Source organism: Sebastes umbrosus, chromosome 21, assembly GCF_015220745.1.
Source record: "Sebastes umbrosus isolate fSebUmb1 chromosome 21, fSebUmb1.pri, whole genome shotgun sequence".
Classification (NCBI taxonomy): domain Eukaryota; kingdom Metazoa; phylum Chordata; class Actinopteri; order Perciformes; family Sebastidae; genus Sebastes; species Sebastes umbrosus.
In genome coordinates, this window is record NC_051289.1 from 22747491 (window position 1) to 22771068 (window position 23578).

General features: G+C 42.7%; 1 long non-coding RNA gene across 1 annotated transcript; it reads right to left on the minus strand.

Annotated features, from left to right (window-relative positions):
• Positions 1-6320: 6320 nt before the first annotated feature.
• On the minus strand, positions 6321-23181 carry LOC119480825. The gene is made up of 3 exons (XR_005205014.1): positions 23170-23181; positions 17116-17216; positions 6321-6331 (listed from the first exon to the last, which is right to left on the minus strand). It is a non-coding gene; the product is annotated as an uncharacterized LOC119480825 (long non-coding RNA).
• Positions 23182-23578: the final 397 nt, after the last annotated feature.

Consider the following 23578-nt stretch of genomic DNA (forward strand, 5'->3'; position numbering starts at 1 on the left):
TCTGGGTGTGTTGAGTAAAACAAACCAAATACGATCCACATGGAGTCATTAGGCTCCTCCGCAGTCAATGAGACTTTATTGCTAAATGCCATGGTGTGTCCATGTCTTAATGGGAGTGTTCAGACATGTGCAGGGTGTGTGCTGTACTGTACTGTCTGTTCGCTGCTCTGCTTCTTATTATAGTCCCAGCAATGTGTAATAGTGGTGACTCACACCTTCCAAAGTCTGCACTTGCAAACAATCACAGACGAGTGAGTGTGTCTGCTGGTACCTACGTGCGTGCACACACACACACACACACACAAACACATGAAGGCATATCTCTTTCCAGCGACCCATACAAACAGTGTCTGACAGACGCAGATAAACAGCTGTGATTTACTTCACTTCTCCATTTCTGGTTGCCAGATTGCAGCATGCTCACTCACATCCCTCCTGTTCAACACTCTTCAGAGGCTGTTGGAGGGCTCCTTCCTTGGTACGGCGTGGCACAGCTCAGGTTAACAGCGGAGCAGGGCTTCTGGGAGATCAGCCGAGACGATGGAATAAACAACTGTGATTTACCTCTCTGTTATGAAGGGAGGGGGCAGAGACGGCGGTCACAGTGGCCTCTGGTCTCCCTGAGAGCGGGCCTGCTGCTCACGTCGCCCTGAGCCAATTGTCCCAGAGGTCGAATGGAACGGGGAAGCAGCTGGATGTGCGGGAACACACACCGTATTTACAATGGGAAAAATACACACTTATGCACAATATGACATCCTCTCTCCGCTTATCGGGCCGCATCTGTTTCCTGGAGCTCACGGTGGCTGATGAACTCCATTGAGCCGTGTGGGAGAAGCGCGGCTTGAGCTGCTATTCATAAATGCTCATCTTCCGAGTGAGTCACCCAGGTCCACTCATTTATACCTCCTCATTCCCCAACAACTATAAACACTCAGAGGATGTTCGCCGTATCCTCGATAGCCTCCGCGGCCTACAATAACAATAGCGTAGCCATTGTTGACATGTTAACATGGACGTAGTGCGGATGTTAGATAGCGGCACTATGAGTTCACCAGTTTGTGGCTACTACATGTGCGCTTTGTGTTCATTGGGAATTGAACCAACATGACATTTTCCAAGGTTTTTTAATGTGAAGTTTTTCTTTTCTTATTTAAAGTTGTGTTTAAAGTCACGTCCTCTGCATAGTTCTTTAAACAGTGTGTTTCCATTTCTCTTTTGCGGTTTTTTAAACTTCTGCACAACACAGAGACAGCTCTTTTTAGAGCAACAAATGACATCTTGTTGCAGTCAAATTGTGGTGAAAGATCCATCTTCTGGATTTAAAGGGCGGGTCCATTATTTTTTTTGGGGGGGTTTATATCATTCCAACACGTTGTCTTCCAAACTCGTCACATACCGCAGTTTTGTTACGCCCCTTGGCGTAACAAAACCACTATGGTTACCCTTGGCGTCATTATAGTATTAGGCAACAAAACTACTTTAGTTTAGGAAAAGAACAACATATTTGGGTTTAAAATTATTGTTTGTATAGTGAAAATTAAACTCAATATTGTGAACACAGTACACAAACAGCCGTCTCCCGGATAAAAGCCTTGTGTTTGTTGGACCCATCCACCACCCCTTCCGCCCGCCCGGTGTGAGTCTTTTCACTCTTTAAAAGGTGTAATATGTAACCGCTGTCGGTTACTGTTTGTAAACACACAGCATTCAAAGTTGGCCATTCCTCCTCAGCTCAGCGAGGAGCAGTGATGGCTGAGAGAGCTATAGTGTGACTGAAGAGAGGGAGCGGCGTTATTAGGAACAAAGCAGCGAATCAGAGAAATACAACTTTATTTTCTGATTGTTTCCTGGCGGTTACATTCTAAAACGCACAACTAACTCCATTAACGGAAAGCCCGATGCGTTTCATATTGGTGCTAAAGGGTGCCGTGACAAAGCCTCGGTATTTAACCCCCTGGGAATGAGAATGCTTCAAGAGGTGTTCCTTATGCATTGAAATCCGAACATTCAAATTTTACTGCTACATGTACAGTATAAATACATCCTTAGCGTATTAACGTTATATACAGTAAGTTAGATGGCGGTCGGCATGCTCCCAGTTTGGAGAAGCAGACAGGAGTACTGACACGGAAGCTAAGCAATGTACTGCAGTGTGGACGCCACATTAGTTCGGATCCGAAATGGCTGGGTGGACGTTGCCATTTGAAAAAAAACAAACAGAACAGAACAAAAATGGACCTGCCCTTTAAGTGCTGCTTTGATAGCATAGATGGATAACACAAGGATTTGGGTTGAGATATCTGCGATAGCTCTTGAATGGTTTATGTATTGTGTTTATGTTTACTGAAAAGTGTTTGACTGTGCTCTGCAGAGCTGTAGAGTTCCTCAGTGGTCAACCCTGTGACCTGACTTATTCTCCCTGTAGGGCATGTTTGGCTGTGTCTCTTATTTACTTTATTCGTGTATTTATCAGGAACACACGTTCATATTGTCAATAGTGTGTAAATCCTGTCAGATTTAGCCAAAAGGCTAAATTTAATCTGCCCCCCTTGGGCAGTTTAAAAGAAACAAAGAGCAAACAAAGAGCAAACAAAACAACACCAAAGCACATTGTAGCATTACTGGGGAGTAATTCTATATAAGAAAAGGGATTTTTGTGTGGCTGTCTGGCACTGGAGGTGAGTAGAAAAGAAATTGGATTGAGGATTGAGGAATGGCTCAGGATGCAGAAGTCAGCGCAAAAAAAACAGCAAAGTTTCAGCAACTCAAAAATTACAATGAATAAAGGAGGAGAACAAAAAGTCACAATGAGCTGAAAAATAACCGAACTAGCACAGCCCCATTGCACGCTATTCCGCACAGCAACTCTCCCACAGTGTTGTGGCTGCATGGCTTTATATACCCCTGCCTGGACCCACCCTAATTGGACTGAACCACTGCATGGGGGTGAGGAGAACCAGAAAGGGCAAATTCACTCTGAAACCTGTTTTAAAACCTGAAACAGTGACATAGCAAACATTTGAAAATACAACTGTTTCAAGGTGAGCAATTATTAATAAACTCTTCCCTCCTCGGATAAATTATGATGCTCCTCCAGCCTTAATTAGTCAACAGTGTCTGGTCACAGAGAAGGAGTAAGAGACTTCTGGGCCTTCCCCTTCTTCTTCAGCCCAGATTGCTCATGACCACAATGACACTACTAAAGAGGGAAAATCACAACATTACCAAGGTGATCACACACTGCACTGATAAGCACTTAAACATAGTCAAGAAACACCATTTCATTTTATACATCTTAGTGATTATATTACCAAATTATAGAACTAAACCAACTAACTGATGGCTCCACCCTGTGTCTACCTAGATACAGGCGGCCTGACTCAGCCTGATGATAGTTGACAGCTGCAGGTAATGTAGGGAATCTGGACATGGGAAAAGGTTTGGAGGAAACCTTTTCACACATATGTGAATGTTGCACTGATGATGTCCATCAATTTTTTAATACAAAATCCTGATGATGACGTTCCACCACATATCAGTGAGATGAAGGCTCATGGTGGGTTGTTGTGGAGTTGTTGCTGTCCTGGCTCCTAGATTAGGTAACAGTCTCCAACAAACTGTTGAGTGTCTTAAGATCTATATGCATTCTTTTTTTGTAATTGTGAAGCACTTTGAAACTTTGGTTTAGAAAAGTGGTACTTAAATAAAGTTTACTTACGTGTATTATTTAGGGCTGTCAATCGATTCATATATTTAATTGCAATTAATCACATGATTGTCCATAGTTAATTGCACATTTTTTTTTATCTGTTCAAAATGTAGCTTCAAGAGAGATTTTCAAGTATTTAATACCCTGACAGCAATCAATAAATCAAATGCTCTAACACAAAAAAAAATCTGATATCTGTGGCTGTCGAGGGACTGTAATAAACCCAACCAATCATTTCATTCATGCTGAATGAAATGATTGGATGGGCTACCTGCCTGTTTGTCTACGTACCTGACTGCATGCACTCTGCCCATGCACTCATTGCATGTCACCGGAGTTGCTAGTTTGACAGCTGTGAGTACTAACAATAGCCATGTTTGTTATTTACGTGCATAATGATAATTTTGGGGGAGTGGCTTTGCAGAAAGGCCTGAAGGGACGGGCTGTTAGTGTTACTGACTTTTTAGGGACTTTTGCAACTGGTGCTGCTACTTTTATTGGAAAAGAGTTGGCAAGACTGGGCTGGGTTTTTCGGTTGGATAATTTTTTTTTTTTTTAAATATAGCATGCTCTTGCCAGTTTTTTATGATTACCAAACCCTCACTTTAAGGAGACAATTAAACATTAAAAAAAAATTTTACAAGTTTTTATCCTCCATCCTGCAATCCTGTATTTGTTCAGTCTCTCTTGGTATATATAAAATACATGTAAAAAAAAAAATATATATATATTTTTTTTTATATAAACTCCCTCCCCTTTTCTCTTCCTGTAAAACATTTAAATTTGGGCTTTCAATCAATTAAAATATTTTCTCACGATAAATCACATGATTGTCCATAGTTAATCATGATTAATTGCAAATTAATTGCAAATTTTTGTATCTGTTCAAAATGTACCTTAAAAAGACATTTGTCAAGTATTTAATACTCTTCATCAACATGGGAGTGGACAAATATGCTGATTTATGCAAATGTATGTATATATTTATTATTGGAAATCAATTAACGACATAAAACAATGACACATATTGTCCAGAAACCCTCACAGGTACTGCATTTAGCATAAAAAATATGCTCAAATCATAACATGGTAAACTGCAGCCCAACAGGCAACAACAGCTGTCAGTGTGTCAGTGTGCTGACTTGACTATGACTTGCCCCAAACTGCATGTGATTATCATAAAGTGGGCATGTCTGTAAAGGGGAGACTCGTTGGTACCCATAGAACCCATTTTCATTCACATATCTGGAGGTCAGAGGTCAAGGGACCCCTTTAAAAATGGCCATGACAGTTTGGCGTAAGTTTGGAGCGTTATTTAGCCTCCTTCTCGACAAGCTAGTAAGACATGGTTGGTACCAATGGACTCCTCAGGTTTTCTAGATTCATATACACTTAACTTGAACATGCCTCAAACTTTAAAAAAAATAGACAGCCTTAGTATTATTGTAACTTAACTAATCAGATGTTTCTGCTGCAATTGTGCGGTTTTGAATGTTTATTATGACCTCTCTGGTATGCGAGCAACCTAACATATGTATTTTAAAGTCCTTACAGATAAAAGTAGGTGAAAATTCAAGCTGAATTATCAGATTTTTTTTTTGTGACAAAATGAAAGATTAAATAGAGTCACAGACAAAGAAAGAGAAAAGGAAGCGGGAGATGCAGCGGGCAATCATGTGTTACATTGTGCTCGGAGCATTTTAAACACCGTAGCGGAGAGAGGCTGTGATGAAGCATCCTGTTTTGCGCCCAGCATGGACGCGCCGCGGGACGTAAATGAGACCTTGATGGCATTAGTACCCATTTTATTATCCTCACGCACGCAGATACAGATGTTAGGGATCTTGTAAGCCGTACAGTCCCCCTTGAACCGGCCCTGCTGGGTTAAGTACGGTGAAACAGAGCAGCTGTAAGAGATTTACCTCTCCGCCCTCCTCCCTCTGCTTCGTCTTTCCATCCCGCACAATCAGCATCGTCTACCTCCAGCTGACCCGGCCCACTCAGGTCCGACGCTAAAGGCCATTGCCACTTCTGTTTCCATAAACCCAGCTGGACCTGTTTGTCTACGTGTGTGTGTGTGTGTTCGGTGTGTGTGTGTGTAAATGGCGTCATGATTCACTGTGCACACACAATACAGACCTTATAATGGGAGGGCTTTTGTTTTGGTCTATCCACTCCCCAAACCACACACACACACACACAAACGTACCTTCCCACCACCACCACCAGCGAATACACTCTACGCACACACACACAGACACACAAATCCCTGCCATAACCCCTCGTGAAAGAGACGGCAGAGTGGTTATGAATGAACCGGGGGGAGGAGTGGAGGGGGATAAACGGGCCATGCACAATGACACTTAACAAAATGTCTGAGTCAATTCAAACACATCTAAATCCTTCCTCCTGGGTTCCCCACTGACGCTCCATTATCCCCGCTCCGCAGAAAATCCCTCTAAATGGAGAACCTCCGAACGGCATCAGGGACATGAAACAAAACTGTCTATTCATCTGCAGATCTGACTGGAGCCCCATTAAAACCACTCAGGGTAATTATTTGCACGACGCGTTAAATCTGTCATGGTAAATGAAACCCCTTCTTTTTTTTTTGTTTGGCTTTATAGCTCCGACTCGCTCGATTCTCCGCTCTGTTCTTTCCCCTCTCCCTGACCTCCTTCGAGAAAAAAAAGCTTGTTTTGGCCGTCATCGCTCGGTTTTCCTCAGTTTCTAAGTGATGCTAACTGCCCCGATGAGTCCGTCCTTAAGCAATCTCAGCAAAACCCAGCTCGTCTCTGAAGTACCATCAAGAGGCCGCTGAGCATATGCATTTTGGAGCATGCTCCAATCAAAGCCCCCCCCCTTGCTCCCATCTGTCTACAGAGGCATTACAGCACAGCGAGGAGGAAGATCAATGCCCTTCTTCTGCCAGTTCAGGCAAAAAGGATAGGGCCCTTTACAGCAATCTGTGCTACATTTACAGTGTGATACACAAGGCAAACAGGTTCTGTAAACGCGTGTTTCGCTTTATTTGTTTTGATCCTCTGCCTGGCCGCAGATTTTGGCAGTTACTGGCAGTTATACAGAAGAGCGAATGATTCATTCCAGCGGCGTTGATGTTATACTCCATAAAGTAGCACGACTGCTGGGTGTCACTCTCAAAATGTTTGGCCCTTGAGCTATGGACCATTCACAGGGAATTCTTTTCCGATATGGGTGGTGTGTATGGTTGTATTAGCAGACTGGCAAATTGAGCATTAGATGACAGCTCAGCTGTCACATATCAACTGCAGGAACAAGAGCTAACAATTCTGTCAACTCCGCCATGTACTTAAGGCCTGGCAGCAGCCACTCCAGACCAGGAACTTGATTCCAATACTCGATCTGACCAAGCAACGGGCCTTAATATGACAATTACACACTTGGAGCAGCCCGCTTGCCAAAAGCCCTCACAGTTAATGACAGGAGATGGCGGTTAATCACATCCTTATGCAGGGATCAGGGTGCGGCTCATGGGAGCTAAAGCCTCGCCGCAACCTGCCAGCGCAATTACCTTTTAGCAATTACGGCGAGCGTCGTTCGTGACACTTCAGCAGAAAAAGCTTACAACAAAGAGACGTCTGCCAGGCGGTGCAGCGAGAAGGGTCCGCCGTGAAGAAGTACGGCGGTTTATAGGTCAAATGCAGGATGGAGGATTTGCTTAAACGCTCTCATGTAACACCCACTCAGAATCAATTTATCACAGAAAACAAAGGTATCAAGCCTGCGGAGGCGATTCAGTCAGACGTTGAGAGGTTCAGAAAAATGTTCCAGGTGCAAAATTTGTAACACAAAACTGGACGTTTTATTCACCGTCCTTAAGTGGCTCATGTTATCATTGGTCAGGGTGATAGCTGTATGGGCTACATGTGTTTCAACCATATGGAAGCCAGAGAAACACATGTTTGCGAATGCAGTTAGTTCACAAGATCAGCTGTCCTCCGTGACCAACATCTGTTCGCCCACCGATGCCCCGGGCTTAAGTACAGTGTGTGTGTGGGGCTGATTTAATGTGCAGATACACACATGCCGTGCACATAAAGTATAAAAACATCTAAGAGCCATATGTCCATTGAAACATTTTCGTATACAGATGCTTTCTTTTTTATAATCGTGTATAAAAGTTAAGTGGCAGGAAAAAGGTGCTCTCGAGCCTAGATTGCCTTGAACTCGGAAAACCCTCGATGTCTCGCTTAATCCCATTGTTGCGGCCATAACAGCTTTTACCCCAGTTAATTATTTCCAAATCTTAAACAAATACATAAGGTACAGCCTTCAATTGGATTTCAATGTGCAAGTCAGACCTCTCGAGGCTGAAACCGCTGCTGTTCTGTATCCATTTTTACTCTGGGTAATCAAATGAGTGATAATGCTGGCTGTGTGTTCTCAGAGATGAGGGGAAATGCAGCATCTTAGAAAGATAAGAAATCAGTTCCTGCTTTTTTTTGATTGGATTACATGTGGGGAGGGTAATCCTTCATAGTGCTCACTCTGGTAGTCCATGCAGACCAGAAAGTAAATGTGGAAGAGAGAGAGGAAAAAAAGAAAGTGAGAGTGGGAGAGGATTTGGAGATTTGAATCCCAAGACAAGCTGAGAAAATCTAGGTGGGGAGAGTGAATTAGTAACTCCATCCTATATCCCTCAGTAGTGGCTGATGAGGTTCCCTGGACCAAGGCGTTTCTCATGGAAGTGGTTTAAGTGAGCTCCCAGGAGGGAATTTATTTCCCTCCAAAATAATTGAACAGTTCGTCATCATTTCGGTGCCTTTTATTTGTACGGTCACACTGCGAGCGACAAAAGCAACAAAACGGCCAAGCATTGCGAGCTACATTGTTGCCAAGTCATAGTTGAAATGTTGCTCAAGCGCTCGTTGACGTGGTTATATCATTAAATAGCACTGGGAACTAGCTAACAGCGTTACTTTAGACGGAACGGATCGGGGTGGAACAAAAACATGATTGGTTGACACTTCACCGCGTCATTGGAGTGCTGAAAAAAAGTTGAGACCAGCTCAACTTTGATTTGTAGCGCGTCATGCAGCAACAAGTGTCAAGCGTCAATTTGTAGCTCCTTCATGTCATCAGCTTCCATTGAAAATGACTTGTAGCCTTTTAAAGTATCGCTCTTATGGTACATGTCCACGGGGGCGTTGTTTTATTGCGAGGGATCGCCTCGCTTCCCAGCATTGGATGCTTGATGGACTGCCAGACACGGGGCACTAGCCAGCAAATTGGATGAACGCTTACTCTGGTGGGCTGCTACTCCCAGCTTTCAAACTGGAACCAACATGTCGGCTTGTTTGTAAACTTTCTTCTCTTATATCACAAAAGTAGTTCACCGAAATGTGTTTCTGGAAACATTATATGTGAGAAATAAGCCACGCAGCTGCTAAATCTGTCATTATTTTGGATCAACAAGGGTTAGCTTTTAGTTTCTGGGGAGTTTGGAGAGACAGGGCGTCATGTTAGACGCTCCTCATTTGCATAAAGTTGAGGTCTAGGCTACTTTATGTAGATCAGGGGCGTCCGGCGTGACTCGCCGCCACGCTATCAGAATGCATTTCACGGCTGCTTACATAAACAATGGATAGGATGATGGAGGCTGTGGACATGTACCTTTAGTGGGAACAAGAGTCTACCATGCTAGCAGGTACTTAGGCACAGCTTTTAGCTAAACGCTCACAATGACAATGCTAACACGCTGATGTTTAGCAGGTAGGCCATAATGTTTACAATGTTCACCATCTTACTTTAGCGTGTTAGAATGATAACATTTCTAAACACAACACATTTTTTTGAAGTTGCATATGGTGTTATCAGTTTTCTCAACACCATTATCTCTAGTTTTCAAACTAAAGGGATTGGATAATTCTTGCCAAAATGCACCTTGGGAGTTGTAGTCTACCCCAAACTTTTATGTGCACAGGCTTGAACCTTCTACTTCTAAGAAAACAGATGTTTTCTAATGCAGTTGTTAATTTTTTTGCACTGATAATTCAACGGGAGAGTTTCATGCCCATCCAAGGTGTTGAAGTGAATGGGGCTTTTACTTAGTCTACAGAAACAGGAGCACCCAAAGCCAGTAATCCTGAGGCGGTACATGAAAGTCAGGGAAATCAGAAGTCTACGACCATGATTGAATATCTGTACAAAATGTCATGGCAATCCGTCCAATAGTTGTTAGACCCGGCGGACATGCCATCCATAGCTCATATTGGTCACTACCACGGCTAAAACGCATTAGACCATCATATTAACAATCTCAAAATGAAGAAGAGGAAGATGGTGGATACACAACTAGATGTTGGCACCGTTGCTCAGTATGTGCCCTTAATATCACCTTTGATTAATTCATTTTGTATTGATGGAATTCCAGCAGTGGTGAAGACAATGGTATATCACCTCTTAGAATGTGAATCAGCCTGTTTCCAAAACAGTTAAACAGTGTAATCAGTTAAGTGATTTGGCCGGCTTGTAGACACGGCAGTCTGTTGGCCTGAGGTCGGAGCTGTGTTCGGAGCAGCTGTCTGGGTGACGGATTGACCTCTGGGGACATGAGACTGACTACGACCAGTGGACACCGGGAGACTGAAAGACATTAGATGGTGCTGACAGATAGTCGCCTTTCTTGTCTCCTGCGAACAAGACAACGATCACTTTCTCTTAATGCCTGAAAGGTATACGACTAGGAGCTGGAATAAATGTGATAAAGAATTGTTTTCCATATTGTTTATTCTGTCAGTGTCAGGGAGAGGCAGCAAACAAGTCAAGCTAAACCAAGATTGAAAAGTTATTCCGAGGTTGGAAATAACAAAAAGAAAAATAAACATTCCTCCACATGCTACTTAATCTGACATTGAATCAGAATTCTCCTCCTCCTCCACAAAGTGTTTGCTTTGTGCTGTCAAGAAACAAACACTTGTCAACGAGGCAAATCTTTTCTGCAGCAGTCCTTAGATAATAGGCCAGATTTGCAGAGACTGAAAACTTGTTTACATTCTTTGAGCCCTTGTCACAAAGTGAAAAGCCGCCTGAGGTGAAATGAGTCATTCACTCCAACCGGGTCACGTTAGGCATGTCTGCGTTTAGAGCCCCTCGGTATGCAACCTGTACAAACCTGCCCCGTTCCCTCTCCGAGGCACAGGCGTCAAATTAATAGGAGCTCCATATTTCCAACACATCATCATTACTTCGCAAGACAAACATTTAATCCCAGTGCAATACCGAACAGAGCAAATTATCTCGGGTCTCATTCTATCAGCCCCCTAAATGAGATGATATTGAATTAGATTATGCTAGAAAATGAGGTGTTCACGCCAATTGAAAGTAATCAAGGTGGTTGAATCGAAGGATAATGAAAGCCTCGAGATCTAATCCAAGCCTGCGGAGTGCTTTTTGACTAATAACGGCTGTTTGTCAAGTGAATAATGATGAAACCGGCGCACAATAAAGAAGAGAGGGGAGCTGCAAGCTACTGTAAAGAGGTTAATGGCTTAACAACATTGGAGGGTTGAAAGGTCTATATTGACCAAAATGTTTACATACTGTATGTCACGGACTGCTACTACTGTAGAAAGCGATGACCACAACTAATGCAATTTTGTGTATGGATTTCTGCCAAGGTCGGATGACAAGGGTGCAATATTGCAGGTTAGCCTGGGTAATCAAAATCAGAACAGCAGGTAAGCAAGTAAATAATTAGTGTCAAATATCCTGTCGGCCGCAGTGTTACACCTCATTCCACATTATGTGAAACAAGGCTCAGGAGTAATCAATAGCTCAGTGGTTTAAGTGCTTTAAAGGGACAGTCCACCCAAATATGTATTTCCTCTAACCTGGAGCTCCATCTATATAGTAGACTTTGTGTGAGGTTCAATACAATTTTGGCACCTTATTTTGATTTTTTCGAGCTGGATTCACTCATTTTATTGCTTAGTTCTGGGTTGAACTTAAAGGCGCAGTGTGTATGATCTGGCGGCATCTAGCGGTGAGGTTGCAGATTGTAACCACCTACAATTTCACACATGTGCCAAGTATGTAGGTGAACTACTGTGGCTGACGCAGAAACGTGAATGGCCCTATCTAGAACCAGTGTTTGGTTTTATCTGTTCTGGGCAAGATCCCCCTAAATGTTACACACTGTTCCTTTAAAACGAACAGCCGGAACTCCAAATAACAGAAATGCAGTAGGCTAATATTCCTTAAGCAAACATCTTGGAAGAAAAGATGGTTTTGGGTCGCAAAGTGTTGTTTTTAATTATTTTTTTTGTCACTGTTTTCATGGACAAAGTTACTACTAGGTCAATGCCATTTGTTTGTGGTGGTTACAGCAGAGGTCCTCACAGGTCCAGACTACAGTATATTAAGCCTAATCGGTTTGGGTGTCAAAAGGTGGATTCAAATGAAATAATGATAATCATATGTTATGCGTCACAATCATTAGACTGTGTTTTTTGAGTCGAAATTTTGAAGTGAGGGAAAAAAACGGAAAGAATAAATGTATTGCTGATCTTTTAGACTGTGGCTGCTCATGTATTATGGGGTGGGCAATACCAATACATTTGGACTGAATCTGTTACCAAGTAATGCCAAGGTCTGATCACAAATATTGCTGTATAATATTTATTATTAAAAAAAGGAAATGTAATATCACGTACGGGAGAGAAACTTGTCCGGATTAAATCAGGTGAATCATCACGAGCAGGCTCCTTCTGAACATTAATTACCATCAGATCATTTGCCAAACATTAGGGTTTTTATTCTCACCGTGGATATCACTTGATCATCATGTTAAAACACGAAACAACTTGTAATGGTAAGTAAATGTTTATCGTGTGAATTCTCTGAGCTAACAAGGCGATCAGTGCACTTAGGGTCACAGCAGCAGAGAAGCAAAGAGGGCGGCACCAAAGTGTTTATATGCAACAGAGGACGTGATCTCACATGAGATAAATTAGTTTTTGGGAACTGATTCAATTGATGGTGTACTCAAAACAAAACTCAGTACTGTCCTCAGGTGCCTTTCACATGGGAAAAAAGTTAATTAATGCACTTGGTGTAGGTTTTCCAGAGGTCTGTGAACCCCTGAGGCCAACCACATTAATCATAAATAAAATAATAGATAGAACGGATACATAAATTACATTTGAAAACGTCAGCAATGTCTCTTTCCAAATGTACAGACATCCACAGATGGGATGTACTGCCAACATTCCTTACAGAAGGAAGAATAGTTTATGAGAAGGTTTGTGTTGAAAGCAATTTATATACTCTTGAGATACTGTTAAGAACAGCCAGTAGAAACTAAACTATCTGGATAGACAGTTATTGTAGCACTCATGGTAAAAGTACTACTACTCTCTACTACACAAACTACTCTTAAGTAAAAGTAGCAATATTAAAATGTAAAAATACTGAGTTACAAGTAATAGTCCTGCATTCAAAATTGTACTGAAGTAAAAGCACGAAAGTATTATCAAAATATACTCAAAGTACCAAAAATAAAAGTATTCATTATGCAGAATATATATATTATTGTATTATAATTATTGAAGCATTAATGTGTTTTTCACTTTAATGTTGCAGCTGGTAAAGGTAGAGCTAATTTTAATTACTTCATATACTGCTATGTAGCTCAATCTACAATAATAATACACCACAGTTGGATAATTATTTTGTATTAATAATCCAAATCTGCAAAGTAACTTGTAACTAAAGCTGCCAGATAAATGTAGTGGAGTAAAAAGTACAATATTTACCTCTGAGATGTAATGAGGTAGAAGTATAAAGTAGCATAAAATGAAAATACACAAAGTACAAGTACCTCAAAATTGTGCTTCAAGTAAAGTACTTGAGTAAATGTACTTAGTTACATTCAACCACTGGTAGTTTGGTTAAAAAAATTAAAAAACAGCCGCTATTCTGTCTCATGGAGGTTGGTCAGTTTTCAAGCTAGAGTGAAGATACTGGTATTATATGAAACCAGAAAACCTAAAGAATCCATCTGTACCAACCATGACTAGCTTTTCGGGAATATCGCTAAATAACGCTACGTAGTTGCGCTAGATGTTGGCGAGGAAAAACTGGCATGGCCATTTTCAAAGGGGTCCCTTGACCTCTGACCTCAAGATATGTGAATAAAAATGGGTTCTATGGGTACCCACGAGTCTCCTCTTTACAGACATGCCCACTTTATGATAATCGCATACAATTTTTTGAATGCAGTACAAATGTGTTATTTTCGCCTATTCTAAAATGGTGTATTTGAATATTTCTGCATACTGTCGTCCCTAAAAAGTCTTGGAATTGCATAAACTGAGACTCTTGTGGATCCAATGAGCCCAACTGTATTTGTGTGTGATGATGTTTTTCTCCATAGTAGCCATTTCATTGTAGTGAGACCATTTTTTTGAAACGTTACCTCCCTGTATAAAATGACCTGTGGTGACCTCTAGGATAACCACAGCCTCATGAAACTTTACAGCCACAAACTACAGACCTAGAGCATTCAGAGGATGGATGGCTTTCCTAGATAGATTGACAATAAGGGGGTTTCTGAGCAGTTCCCAGAACAGAAGTGCTCGCCATCCAATCGCTGAAAAGTGCAATTCTTTCAGAAATCTCCAAATGTCAAAAGTTTTTGATACCAACTCACAGCATGGCTTTTTCTATGGTGTTCCTCAAGGTTTTGGTATCTTAATGTGGTATTTTGGAGGGATTATTGATGAATTTTATCAATTTTAGAGTGGTAAAAAATGGTTAAATTTAGCATAAAATCTTTATAACTAATGGTGTCAACCCAAAAATTGCGGCAACAGACATAATTGAGCATGGGAACGGAAATCATAAACTAATATCATTAATTTGTATTTCTTATTAATTACTATAACATCTTGACACAGTGCTGAGCTGCACCTCAAATCAATCTTCAGGTTCCCAGCGTTCAGATTATGTACACCGCTTCTATGTATCTACTGTTGTATCAACCCCTGTCCCCTACCACGCTAAAAAAAGAAGGCAGAATGGTGGTAAGAGGTTAAGAAAACATTGAAGTGCAAAAATAGAAATAATTCAGATCTAAAACCCTAAAATATACTGTGTGAAATGATATGGTTACTCAAGCAAAGGAATGTCAACGCTTGAGAAAACACGCTGGAAGGCCACACACTGTGTAATCAAGTTTACCTTTCACTTGGATTCCCCTAAATCAGAGCGCAGACGGAACTCAGCAGTTCGATAGCGTTATGTAAGACTAACTCCCTGTGAAGATAAATGCACAATAAACGCTGCCTGCTTGCTCAGGGTGCAGAAAGAGTTTGTCGGCGTGACTAAAGTATGGCCCATTGACCGATAGCATCTCTTTCTAAGAGCTGCTCAAAGAGGCAGCTGCTTTATGTCCGCTCCGCCGTCAAATAGGGCACTCTGTCCTGCACGGGAAGGGGATAAATCAAGCCCCGCTGTTCTAACTCATTCTGGCCTCGCCGAGGAGAGCGCCATTCCTGCGAAACCACAGAGTAAAAGAGAAAAAAAAAGCCTCTTCCGTACAGCCTTTGTTTACTACCCTCCACTTCAAGATCTTATTTGGTTTGCTCTGATTTTGGCCTCTCTGTGCAAAAAAAGCGACCGCAACCATCTCAGCCATGTTAGGAATTTACTCCAAATGATTGTTTTGCTTCTCCTCCTCTTGTGTTACAGTGAGTGTGTATGCATGGCTTCAGGCTAAGGAGTAGTGAGGGAGTTCCCCCACATCTGTTCACCATAAGAGCTTGTTGACAGCAGCTCTCCTCTCTCTCTCTCCTTCTCCTCCAGCTCCCAGTTCATCCCTTCTTTGGATTCCGCTGCCGCTGCTCCTCATCGGAGATTAAGTAGAACACAGTGTCGGCCTGCTGTTTGAGGGCCTGCCTATCTGGAAAGAGGGGTCAGGCTTGTAGGCTTCGATAAGGCCTCCATAAGGTACTGGACCATGGGAAAAACAACAGGGAAATGGTGGAGTTTTTCCTTTTTTTATGACTTTTTATTTTACAGTACGCACATCAGTCATAGAATGAATGTATCATATTGTATGTCATCTTTGTATTTCAAAGTGACTCAAACTCCCCCTCTCTTACCCAACATGAAAACAAGAGGGATCTGCCTGCCGACAGAGTGGCTGGCTTATAAAGCTATTGCCAAGAAAACTCCAACAATTCTGAAAGATAAATACATAAATAAAATGAAATAAGTAAAAATAATGAAATCAAAAGACAATCTTAAAAACGTTGTGCTTCCACCTCTTCGCACTGATTGTTTTTTAAAGAAGAAATATACACTTCAGGATATTTTTCTGTCCTGTCCTGCATCCTCAACACAGTCTCACGGCAGTTTGTGAAATAGTCACAAAATTGAATCTATTTGATTCAAGTTTTTTTTTTACAATTTTCACTCCAGTCTTTTCAAAATAAAACTACTTAGTTTGGTTTAGGAAAAGATCAACTTGGTTTGACTTTGGCAACAAAACTACTAAGTTAAAAGGACTGTTTGTAAGAATCAGAAATGCTTGTTAACAGCATCACCTGTGGCCGTAAAGTCAATGAAAGTCAGCGTCCTGTTGCTCGCGCGCGTGCTCGCTCTAAATAGACACGAACGAGCATCACTCAACACAGTGAGGTGACACACGTCAGCTAAAACCACAATATCACTCTATATTTCAGCTACTTGGCAGTAATGTTAGCTGACCAGACAAAGGTCTCTCCATGAATCACTGCTGATCCTAGTGTTGGCTTTTCCTGCCTCAGCCTCAACGTTTCTCGCTGCGAAGCACCGTCATTTCACAAGACACAGGAAACCTCTGTTGGTCTGGAGGAGCTGCAGTAGTTATTTCTGCACAAACATCCACTGTACATTCACTAGATATTCTCAGAGCTAAACTAACTCTTCTGCAGTGTGCAGTGTGCGCGCATGCACGTGAGAGTGGAGCGAGCTGAGCGAGTGAGAACGAGCGCGGTTTGTGAGTGAAGGCAAACAGGCAGAGGAGCAGAGTACAGCAGTGACTCCGGTCCTGGAGACCAAAGCTACGGTCTCCCCCGCGTCCTCCGACCGCGTCCAACAGTGTGATGCGGTCGATGTCCCGCCAGTAATCCAGACGCGCAAGCTGGTGCGAGGGCCCAGTCATCATTGCTTGTGTGACGCGGTCCCATGCGCGCAAACGCGCATGGGACACTGACCCGGATTGATTTATACGTGTAAGAAGTTACAAACAGTCCCTTTAAGTTTAAGGAATAGAACGACTTGGTTAGGCAACAACAATACTTAGTTACATTTAGAAAAAGATTGCGGTTTGGGTTAAAATAACTCTGGAAGTGTCGTAACTTCAGTACGGAAGTTACGGGGCAAATATATCAACTTTGACTTCCGGTTTCACAAAGGACACGAACACCGGTCTCATGGGCGAAAGTCCAGTGTTTTTTGATCCACCCTGAACTCCTCCCTATGTACCGTTCGCCACTATCTATACTTCCCAGGTTCACAATTATATGGATTACATACAAAGTGATTTCCTGCTGACCATCACCAAAAACATGTGAAATTCATATATGTATACGAATCAATACATTACATTTCATGACCTGCTGTGCGACTGGGCTGGCAGCCTACAGTATATGACATTCTTTCATTTGCAGCTACTTTTCCTGGTGGAGTTTTTTTCTTAAAACATGTGCAGCATTACTCCGATTCAATATTTCTCATCTCAGCGTGAATTATTCTCCATTAAAAGGAGAACGCATGCAGAAGATTAATCCTCATCTTTGATCCGATTACTGATATAATAACAACAAAGTTATATTGGCTCCCACCAAGACTTTTAATGGAATAGACTGGAAATGTATGAGTCACTTCACCAGCAGCACAAGCTGCGTGTGTTTTTGTGTGTGTTTAGGTACATGCGAGACGAGGAAGGATCACACACACTAAGTAGTTATCTGAAGTTAAAGCAGGAGTGTTTCTGCAGGAGGATTGAAAGCCACCCAAGCCTGTAATTGGGAAAAGGGCCATTTGGACCGTCAGAGTTGTCCATTTGTTTTTAAAAGAGGAAAAGCGATCAATGGGCCGCATTAAGCAGATCTGCGAGAGATCTAAATGGTTCCACGGGGCCGCAATCTTTACTTCCTGCTCCGAAGATACTGTCCTTTAATGATTGGACAAGACAGAAACAAAGTTGTAAAAGCGGCCAATCAGATGGAGCAGATATCACGCGACACCCTACCTATTGACCCCCTTCCTTGCTTTAAAGGTGCTAAGATCTCAGCCTCAGTCAAATACAGACAAATCAAGGATAAACAGGTAACTGAATAACACTACTGCTTATTCTAGCTTTGATTGCGCTGCTAATTAGCTTTGGTGTAATGACTTTCAGGGGAAACCTTGTAATTGAAATGTTTGGGCTCCATTTAAGGTTTTGCTGGCGTGACAATCCTCACATTGGACTGAATCTCTCCACATCTCTGTTACTCAGGGTTCTGTCAGTGCCTGAAAGTGTATTGATCTACTCTGTACATGCACAGTATTGACAGGGAGACAGTGTGTAGACCTGTGAGCAGGAACTGTTCAACAGGAAAATGAAATATCAGCCTTACAAGGCCAAGGAAAAAAAGACATTGTCTGCTTTTTTTTTTTTTTTTTACCCATAATTATTATTATTTTTTCTGGAAGTTGAATTAAGGTGAAACCCACAAAGGATGCACACCTGCTCCAGCACCAGGGATGGCGGCTTAAACTGCTGGAGCTGTACAAATGGGTCCTCAGAGGACCTCTCCATTTTTCTCTTCTCCTTCACAGAGTAAAGTTTCCAACAGCTGGCAGACAATAAAACAGTGAGTGCACTGGTGCTGTGAGTGGAAAGCTTTCCAGAGGTTTTATAGAATGGGGGGAAAATAACAACTGCAGTGAACAGAGAGCTGTACATTAAGTAACCTATAATCATTTTAGCATAAGTAGTCAACACCTTAATATTAAAGTTATACGATTTTTTTTACTCAAACCCAGTTTTCCATACTACTTATGGTTGGCATTTTTACAGTGGTACCCTATCAATGTATTTACACTGTGGAATTACCTCTTCATATAGTCATTTTGGTGGTTGTTAGTGGCGGGGTCCACCATTACTCTGCAAGATTCACAGGAAAGAATGCATACACATAATCCAGCGTTGTGGTACATGTCCACAGGCTCCGTCTTTTCCACCCTTCTCATTCATTGTCTATGTAAGCAGCCGTGCAATGCATTCTGGTAGCATGGCGGCGCAATTCGAGAGACGGGGCGTCACGTCGCCCACTCCACATTTGAGGTGAGGTCTATAGTTCCAGCGCTACTCGCCGCCTCTGGAAACTCCCTAGAAACTTTTAAACAAAACGTTGTCGAACTAAAATAAAGACAGATTTTGACAAATGTTGTCAGAAACGGAATTTTTTCATCATATAAGAGAAGAAAATTTCCAAACGAGCCGCCATGTTGGTTCCAGTTTGAAAGATGGGAGCAGCAGCCCACGAGGGAAAGCATTCATCCAATTCTATAGTGCCTTGTATCTAGTGGCAGCCCATCAAGAGTCCAATGGTGGGAAGCGAGGCGATCCCTCGCGATAAAAAAACGCCCCTGTGGACACGTACTTTTACCGTTTTGAATTGATCTAATTGAATTCAGTTCACTGTTAACTCTCTCTACACCGTGTCAGAGCTGTATTACTGTAAGTTACCGCTAATGCTAAACCAGTGCTTCACATTAAAAGCGTTCAACTGCCGAAACACAAAGTGGCTTTTATTGTGAAGCAACCCCAAATTAGTTCAGTCTGGTTTCACTTTCGTCAAATACCGGCGCTTGGGCAGTGGCCCTCGGCATCTTGATACCGACGCACAAGGCACCCGTTATCATCTGTATGAGACACACTGCGCTTTCAAGGAACTCCAATTTAAACCCATCGGCGTCATTAGTAGACACTGTCTGCTTAGGGCGGGGGGGGGGAGTGGATGGGACAAACAAACAGGACTTGTACTCAGGGGACCAGCGTTCGTGTCCCGTGTGAAACCAAAAGTTGATTTTTACTGATGATATGTCACATGACGCAACGCCACTGAGTCACACAAAGTTATGTCTGCAGCTTACAATAAAAGCTTATTTATTTTAAGCAAAACCATGATGTTTTTTCTAACCCTGTGTGGTGGTAACCTAACCGCCACCGTTTAACAACGCTAACCACGCGCCAACCTTCTAAATACTGGGTGAAAGGCTGCCGGGGGCTTCTGCCCAAGCGATAAAATATGATGATTGGGATGAGGTCACGTTGCGTATTTGAAGGTTAGTGCTGACCGCAATCGTTCATCAAAACTACATTTAGAAAACAGAAGAATCTAGACAACGGATCAATTTTTGTCAAATTTTGGATAGCGGTGTAAGCGCTGTAAACGGATACATCAGTTGCTCTTCTGTTTTATTTATGGCAAAGCAGCCACTCAAGGAGTTCCCATAAATCTGGGACATGTAGTGTTTAGATATGTTTAGACATTTTGATTGACAGATTGGGATTAATTATGATTAATCATGGACAATCATGCGCTTAATCATGATTTAATATTTTAAGGGATTGACAGCCCTATAGTGATTACATATCGGTGTTGTGTTCACAACTTGTTTCAAACGGCCCAAAGTTGCCAAAAAAAAATCAGCTTTGCAGGTTTAACTTCACCTTATTTACAATGGCAGCAACACACATGGTTACAGTATTATTTGGACTGGCTTGATTCCCAGATTGAACAAGAAAAGTAAGAGTGCGATATCCAACATGTTTTGAGTGAAGCAAAATGGAAAAATCCACCTGAATCCAAAAGTCTTTGTCTAACAAATGACTCTCGTACAAGCCAACATCATATTGAATTTATGTTACATTCAATCTGAGTTCGGCGAAATCTGCATGGGGCAGATGGAAGCTTTTTTAGTATTCATGCCTCTCGGCCCTCCCTTGTCTCAAGCCGAGTCCTGCTCTTGCTCTCTCCAAGTCTCTTTGTTCTTTCTAAAAGTGCTCGTCTTCCACCAAAGCCGCCACTGTTGCCGCGGCTTTGATGTGAGTCGGGGAGACGGCAGTGAGTCCTCACCTGTCAGCTTTCATGGCTCCCTGAAGGTTGACTTTGAGCCGGTGTCTGTTAAATTGGGATTGATCGCAACAACAGGAGCCACACATTCCACACACACACTTGGAGGGGGGAAAAAACGGCGCGTTTCCTGACAAGTCGCGCAGGGGTTGCCGCTGTATGCTGAAGAGCGACCGTTTTTCATGGTGGACGAGGCAGTTTGATGTGACCGCGGAAGCCATTTGTTTGGGGTTTTCATTTTTTCGGCGAAGTAGCTGGGTGTCAGACGAGGTAGCGAGATATGTGGGGAATGCCCAAATGCCCGTGTCAGCTGAGTGCAAGACTTATTGGAAAGAGTGGAGCGTGTCTGAATCACAAACTGAAGTGTTACACTTAGAGAATGATAAATACCCCCATTTCATCTGGAGCCCTCGACCACAGCGTTCCCCCCTCCTGCTCTGCCTCTCTCTCAAATCTTGGCTCCTCTCGCCCTTTCTGTCTCAACAACATGGAGGCTGCATACCAATTGTCAAACTTCATGTTGGAGCCATCAAGCCCCACGTGCTGGCTGAAATTTCAAAGTTCCCCCATCTTCTCAATTCACCTAGCATTGCTCGTTTCATGAGGTGCAAACCAGTGTAAAACCCATTGGCGTCATTATTACACGCTCAGAGCAACAGGACGTAATATTAAGAGAGAGAAGTCCCCTAAGGTCGGTGCGGGAGGGGAGGTGGATGGGTCAAACAAACACAGGACTTTTACTTACGATGTTATGTCCTGTTTTTGATCATCGTATACTCCTTGACCGATTGGAGAACGAATATGGCGTCTCTGGGCTTGCTCTTGCATGGTTACAATCTTATCTATCCAAAAGAACGCAGTGTGTCTCTTTTAATAATAGGACATCAATATTGTCTGAGGTGAAATATGGCATACCTCAGGGCACCACTGTTACGCTGATGACACACAGCTGTATATGCCTTTAAAGGTGGAGGATAAATCCACAAATTATTAAATTAGAGGCCTGCCTGTCTGCGGTGAAAAAGTCAAGTAATTTCTTGCTCCTAAATTCAGATAAAACTGAGATGGTGGGCATTGGCCGTGCTCCACATGGACATCATTTTGAGCAAGTAACTATGTCTTTAGATAATGTAATTAGATAATACTGATGATGTTATGTCATGTGACGCTAAGCCACTAAATCAAATGACGTCATGTCCGCAGCTTACGCTATAACCGTACATATTTTAAGCCAAACCGTGATGTTTTTTCTATCCCTAACCAACCGCCACCGTTTCACGATAACCACTCGTAAAACTTCTGCGTCAAGATACTACACAAAAGGCTGCCCAAGCGGCAAATTTTGATGGATGAGATCACATTGTGTATACGGAGGTTAGCGCTGAGTTTGTTCCCAGAAATTTGGGACCTGTAGTGTTTAACCTCACTCGCTGTTACAAGTAATCACGGATGTTGCCAAATCAACCACTGCTGAAATCTGAATTACTTTAAAGCGACGATAATCCATATTTTCATAATAACAAAATGTTATGCTCTGCTTCTCTCTCTAAAATCTTGGCTCCTCTCACCCTTTCTGTCTCAACAACATGGAGGCTGCATACCAATTGTCAAACTTCATGTTGGGAGCTGTCAAGCCTCACGTGCTGGCTGAAATTTCAAAGTCCCCCCCCCCCCCCCCCCCGTCCTCCCAGTTCATCTCGCATTGCTCATTTCATGAGGTGAAGTTGTCTGTCGTGGGAAAGTCTTTGCAGATTGCTGAAAACAATGAGCAGAGGTGGAATCTGATTGGCCCGCGGGGAGCGGCAACATAAACATTGAAGGGGAAAGTTTGTGAGCCTCTCCCCCCCAACACTCCGCCTTTACAAGCGACGAGCCAAGGAACGCCTGATCCCCAGGCCGCTTCTAAAGCCATCATTGATTAGGAGAGAAATTTCTCTTGGCGATGGAATCTCAAATAAAAGTCTCCTTATCTGCGGTGATGAATGTGTGAGAGGGAGAATAGAGAGGTAGGGGAGAGAGAGAGAGAGAGAGACCATTAAAGGAGGAGGAAAAAAGGAGAGGAGAGCCCCCCACGGATGCTACTGTCAGCTGTGGGAACCCAGATGAAAGTGGTGCAGCCAGATACCAGCGCTCTTTGATCGTGCCTTTGTGTGATAAACATCGCGCTATGCCAGCCGTGCTCGGCGCATCGTGCCAGCCCGGCTGTGAAGGTGAAGGGCTTTGAGCAGGCTTCCAGCTCGGCTCTGCTCGCGACCAGCAGGCGTTTGCCATGCCAGAGAGCTGTCTGCAGCAAACACACACACTCTGACACATTCTCCAGCAGATTGCTCGCACTTTCTCTTTTTCCTCATTTTTCTCTTCTTTCGCTCTGCCCCCCTACCCTTGAGATTTTTTTATTTTTTTATTTTTTTATTTGAGATACTCGTTAAAGATGCAACCTCGGTTCCAGAGGCAGCTCCTGCTACGGAGCGGGAGTCCTATTTGAACCAATAATCATCAAGTTCTCAAAATTAAAAGTGTGCATGGAGCGCATGCATGCTTTCTTTCCACTATGTGTTGTAATAGTAATACGGGCTGTTGAATATTTCATATCTGCCACTGCTTTGAAACGGCGCAGGTTAGGTGTAACAAGGGAGGTATGAGGGAATTCTGCCAATGCTGCCTGCATAAATCCTCCCTTCGTTTCTTTCTTTTTTTACAATATAAGGCA